The sequence below is a fragment of the Arachis duranensis genome, chromosome 1, assembly GCF_000817695.3.
Source record: "Arachis duranensis cultivar V14167 chromosome 1, aradu.V14167.gnm2.J7QH, whole genome shotgun sequence".
NCBI classification, from domain to species: Eukaryota; Viridiplantae; Streptophyta; class Magnoliopsida; order Fabales; family Fabaceae; genus Arachis; species Arachis duranensis.
In genome coordinates, this window is record NC_029772.3 from 51,278,242 (window position 1) to 51,284,530 (window position 6,289).

Sequence of the window (6,289 nt, forward strand, 5' to 3'; positions counted from 1 at the left end):
CATTAGAGGGTATCTGCGCCCTGTCGCCATTAGAGGGTATCGGTGCCTTGTCACCCTTACAACCAGAGAGAAAACACAAGCATACTCGCTTACAACTTTCATCTCAGCCATTCGGCTTAAATTCACAAATCATTCAATTGCATACATGCATTTATATTCAATCATGGATCACCATCCATCTCAGCCATCCGGCTCACGGTTCATTCCAGAACCAGCCAATATTCATATCATACACAGCCATTCCGGCTCACGGTTCAATCCAGAACCAATCAATATGTATAAACATACACAGCCAATTCGGCTCTCAACAAAACAGCACTTCCACATTCAAAATCATCAAATTCATGAAATTGGCATTTAAGCCATAAATCATTTTCTCTATTCATTTCACTTTGAAATCAAGTTTCAACTCTTTTCAGCCTTGGCTTTAGAAATCTCGTTTCTCAAATCATCTCAGGCTCATAAGCCAAATTTACTCAAAGTGAGTTCCCTTTTTAAAACAAAGCCACTCTCGGCTTTCTCTTTCCAAAACTTCCAGAACCATGGAAAGTTAAAGATTCATTTTGGGAACATTCAGAATCACCCATCTAACAATGGGATTTTATAACAAAAATTTCTCGCCAGAGTCCCGAGTCTTTAGGGAAGGTCAACTTATATAAATTCCTTAAAATTTGTTGAAACTCTTAAAATCATAAATCCTCGGTTCAAGTAAATAAAACTGAATTTATTATAAAACCGATCGTACAAAATCACAAGTTCCAACCCGGTCCAAAAATCAACTCATTTGAAACGGAACCGGTTCATTTGAATCAAACCACTTTCAGGTTTCTTTTTGGAACCCATTTTTCTAACTCTTCCAGAATGCCTCAAGCTTAATTACTCAATCAACAATCTGGTTTCCTTTAAAACCAAACTTGATTACTCAATCAAAAGTCTAGATTCCTTTAAAATCACTAAAAGCTCCTTTTTATATTGAAATCAACATTAGAGCATCATTCTTTCCTTCAGTGATTCAAACTGTACAAACAGAAAAATAGTTCATTTCTAAATAAGCCGAACTCAACGCATAAAGTTCATTAAATAAATTAAGCTTGAAAATATAAATATTCTCTTAATAAATCAAATAATACAATTTCTCAAATCCAACCCTTTTTAAATAACTTTACAAACAAGAGTAGGATTTTATAGAAATTTCGGCAGCACCTCCCCTAAAACTTGGACTTTTGCCACCCGGTTCGGGTCTCAACTAAACCATTTCTCATTCCTTTTCAACAGCTCAAAACCATCCAACTAAACCGTTCCTCAATCCCTTTCAGCAGTCTAGAATCCAAAAATCAATTCAAAATCAAGCTAAATCCAACAGTTGCCTCATTGGCATAACTCAAGGAAACCGTTTCAAAATCAAATCAATATCAACCGATTTAACTCATTTCCAAAGCTTTAAAAAGACGGCTCAATAACAAATCATTTGTCCAAAAACCAAGTCAATTAAAATAAATCAGGCTGAACTCAAAAGTGCATTTGACTTTTCACAATTGAAATAATTGACTCAATTCAAACCAATCATCAACGGTTTACACTCAGTTTTCAAATCTTTAAAGAATCAACTTTAAAACATTACATTTCACAAAGTCGCACAACAATTCAGCCAAACCAACATCCATAATCATTCGAGTCAATCAAATAATACATAAGGCAGATACAATCACAAAATACATAATAACTCACATCAGTATCCATATTTAATAATTCCAATACATAAAACATAGTTTTTGGAAAGCGCCCCTACCTCAAAACGCAATTCCATAGCCCAAACTCGTTAACTGATTCCTTTTTGCTCAGCTCAAAATCACCGGCAATCAGAACCTCGGCTTTGCTTGCTCTCTCAAAAGCAGAAATAGCTACAAGTGGCATAAACGAACCGGGTTCTAACTCCTAAAACCATTAACATCGCAAATACTTTATCGCACAGAACAGAACACTAACGCAGAGCTTTCGAAAATAGATATACTCACCGAATTAACAAAACGGAACAGCTGCGATTTCGAACCGGCTCGGCAACAGCTCCGGCGGTGGCCAGAAGCTCCGGTGGGTCATCTATAAAAACCGTGCAACATCAAAACCTTTTCGAAATGCCAAATGACCGAAACCACAAATTTAAAACCCTTACCGAAAGGTCGAAACTCGCAGAAATCACTAAACAGAGCAGCTCTATCAACGGCGGCTTGTACCACAACGACCCAGGCAGCGGCATCAACAGAACAGCAACTCCGATGCTACCATTCCAGTGTGTTTCTTACTTCTGCTGTGACACAGCAACTCAGAATAAGCATGGCTGCATCACATTCATCGACGGCGGCTCCATTAGCAACCACCATAGCATCCTGGCCTCAGTAGCGGCTTCCAAAGGCAACGGTGGCGTGCTCAACACAGAACCCACACAAAGCAATGGTAAGAACGGCGGCTCACCCAGCGATACGAGCTCCACCACCAGTGACCGAAAAACACGACAGCGGCATTTTCCTCCACTCAATGGCGTTCTCTCCCTTCATTGGCTTTCCTCCACCTAGAAGCAGAAACGGAGCTCCACCATGATTCTCTTTCGGAAGCTGGCAAGGTGGACTGCGTGGTGACCTCGACGGCGGCGGCAAGGGGCGTAGTGGCATAAGCACCACCCTCTGCTCCTCTTGCATGACCCGCTTCTTCCTCTGGTCGCGATTCACGACGGGAGCGGCAGCGCGTCCTCCTTTACCTTGCGTCGTTCTCTTCTCCACGGTGGACTCCATCAGGGACGGCCGCAGTACCAACCACGACAGGTTGACTGAGATGGAACCCTTGGCGGCAGAACAAGACGACTTCCAGGCACGACTTTTCTCCTCTCGGCGCGCCACAGTGGCGACCACTCGTCGGCAAGTTCGGAGCAAGGACGGCGACGGCTGCAGCCAAGCGCGACGACAGCGGCGCTATCTTTCCCTTCTTCCCCGTCCCTGTGTTTATGTGTTGACTGTGAGTGAGGTGGCGGCAGTAAGGGGGATTTGCGGCGCTGAAGGTGTTGAGGGAGGTTAGGGTTTCAGGCTTGGGTGAGTTTGCTGAGGGTGTTTGGTGTGTGTGTGTGTATGTGTTTTTTTTTCCAAAAGTTAGGGTTAGGGGAAATATAGTAATTGAAACCCAAATAAAATTCGATACTAATTATATATAGGAAATACTATTTATTTATCAATTTCATAAATTATTTTCAATAAAATGCCAAAATCCAACAATGGGAATAATATAATTAACTTCTCTATTTTCCCAAAATAGCAGTATTAATATTTAAAATATTACTTATATAATCCAACTCATGTAGAACCCCTATTATTTCATAACTGCCAAATTTATAATCGAAATATAGAAAATAATCCAATAATTATAAAATTGGATAATAATCATAACTCATCTCAAATTCAATAAATCAAAACTCGCCTTAATTATCTTTAATAAAATAATTTCTGAAATTAAGGCTATAAATAACCATAGAATTTGAGACTTGATCATAATAAGACTTTTCAAAAGTTCTGGATCTTACATTCTACCCACCTTATAAAAATTTTTGCCCTCGAAAATTGATAAAAACGAAAGAAATTTCATAACAGTTCACCCTTGAACACATTTAAGGAAAAAGCAAAAATATATCCCAAAATATAAACATATATACGATTTTCAAATACTTTGATGGTCGTATGCATAAAGATACAAAGGTAGGAGTGTGATTGCAAAGCAAACGTTACAAGATAGGCTTAATGCACAAGGTCATATAATCTCAAGGCTTTACAAAGACTTGAGGTGCCACAATAGGTGCAAATCAAGATAGGCCTTCACAAAGCAAGGTGGTAAAAGGCCGCAAAGCATGTTGGTATTTAAACCGCGACATAACGTTCGCTGACAAATCTTGTTCCCACTTCAGAACTTCAATTTTCCAACTCCACCAATCATTTTACAACCTCATAGCCAATCATGAGCCTAACACACGCAAGCTCGTTTGCAAGGGACAAAACACCCACAACTCATAACAAGGTACACCTATCGTTTCACCTTCCATATACACATATCACGTCTTAAAGAACTAACGCATCACACTACTACGTCTACAAGTCGCATGTGATATCAAAACAATTCTCAAGTCTACTCAGAAGGATACAAGATTTAGAAAGGAGAGTCAAATGTCAAGGATAGCAATAATAGAGAAAATGTATCCAATCCCAGATAACCAAGGATACTCAAGCAATGAAGTTTGCTAGACACAATTCAATTGACAACCTTAAAGATAACCCTTGAATCAAAGAAATCCAATGGGATCAACAAGGAGAAGGATCAACACATTAGTTTGAAACAAATTCAAGCTGAGTCGAAGAAATATGAGGTTTATAGAGAAGAATCCCTCAAACCCAAGACAAAACTCATGAAAATCCGAGGTAAAAATTTGCTTACAGTTGGTAAGGAAACAAGCGGTGCGTTACAAACGAACAGGTTTCCATTAAATAAGGAAACTTTTCAAAACCTCATTTAAAATAGTGCATGTCAACTTTAAAACAATTTTGTCAAAAATTGAACAATGGTTTCAATCTCAATCAAGCAACAGAAAATAAATTCTGTTTAGAATTTCTTCAAAGAAAATTCAAAACTTCTTTAAAAGTTCAAAACAAGACTCCAAAGTGTTCTTGAAATCACCATCTCAGAAGGATATTCAAGGAGATTAAAATGTACTTAAAAGGAGTCAAGCCATTAAAGAAGGAATCTTAAATCAAAATAGTTAAAACAAGATCCACTAGACGTGAGACATCAAACCAGCTTTCAATTGATTCAAAAGAATACAAAAATCGTAGGAAAAGACAACTCAATCATTAGTAACTTCTCAAGGATAAATTTTTTACTAAAAACTCTGTTAGAGACAATGAGAAGATAAACGATGCACTAATTCAAAACAAATCAAACTGACTCACATAAGGATGAAATTTACAAGAGAAGGAGAACCAAAACCAATGGTAATGTTCACAAGGTGCAAAAGATTAGTTAAAGACAAAGTCAAGTATGGCGTCCATAGAGATGGAAGGCTTAAGAGAGAATTTAGTCCATTCGTAAGAAGAAAACTATAAGTCCAACATTTTCAAAAAAAGCAGCAATGGCATAAACAATGTGGTATGCTAAATCAAACTCAAACCAAGAATAAATCAAGTGTAGTTCATCAAACGAAACTCAACCGAGACAAAAGTGAGAAATCCTTTCCAAAATTTTGAAAAATACTCGAATACACATTCACTTAAAGATGAGCATTGGAACTATAGTAAAATCGATAGAAAGTCAAATTCTATTTTAAGAAAGTGGAGTTCCATAACATAGTAAAAGCACAGACGAGGTATTAGAAATAAATAGTTGTCAAACTATATAAGAAATCTTCAAAACTGCCCATATAGATAAGTATATATCTTTTTAACAGCAATTTTCATAAAAATCTCAAAATTGGTTGTAATCACTGTCAAATAAGAGAAAAACTGAATCAACAATTTCTCTAAGAATGGACTCGAAATCCGGAGATAGAAGGCACAACACACTAAGACAAGTTCAAAGCTATAGCAAGGAACACGTGAATCAAGAAGAACTCAAATAGAGGAAGATAGATGCAACAAGGATTCTAAACGAGCATACATATTTAAGATCAGTCAAGAATACATATGAATAGAGGAAATAGAGTTGGAACATCAAATTACTTTCCAAGAGGAGTGGCAAACAAGAACCTCAAGTTAGGCTATGAAAGAACAAGTCGACTCGAACGGAATTCAAGACACACAACTGAATAGGCTCGAGAAATAGTTTCCAATGTTCCCAAAACTCGCGATTCGCTTTACTCGAAACTCGTGTATCACCTATGATAACCCATCGGTGCTCTCATGTACATAATTCACTAGTATTAAGCCGGCCAAACTTAATATCAGGAATTATGCAATGCAAGACTAACAGCGTTAATCAATAGGCCGTCATGCGTTTAAAGCTCTAATTCTCGTCATCCGACAAGACCTAATACATGACAAATGCTCAGAGTATGCAATTGAAGCATAGTCGGTCCATTCCTTAGGCTCTACAGGAAGGACTGCTCTGATACCATAATGTAACACTCTAACTACCAAAGCTCACGCTTCTGGCTGCGCAACTCTGATAGCTCGGACATTACGACGAAACTTATACTATTTAATACTAAAATATGAGCCGGTTTAAATCTTTAAACCGCAATACCGCTCCCAAGAATACTTTCATT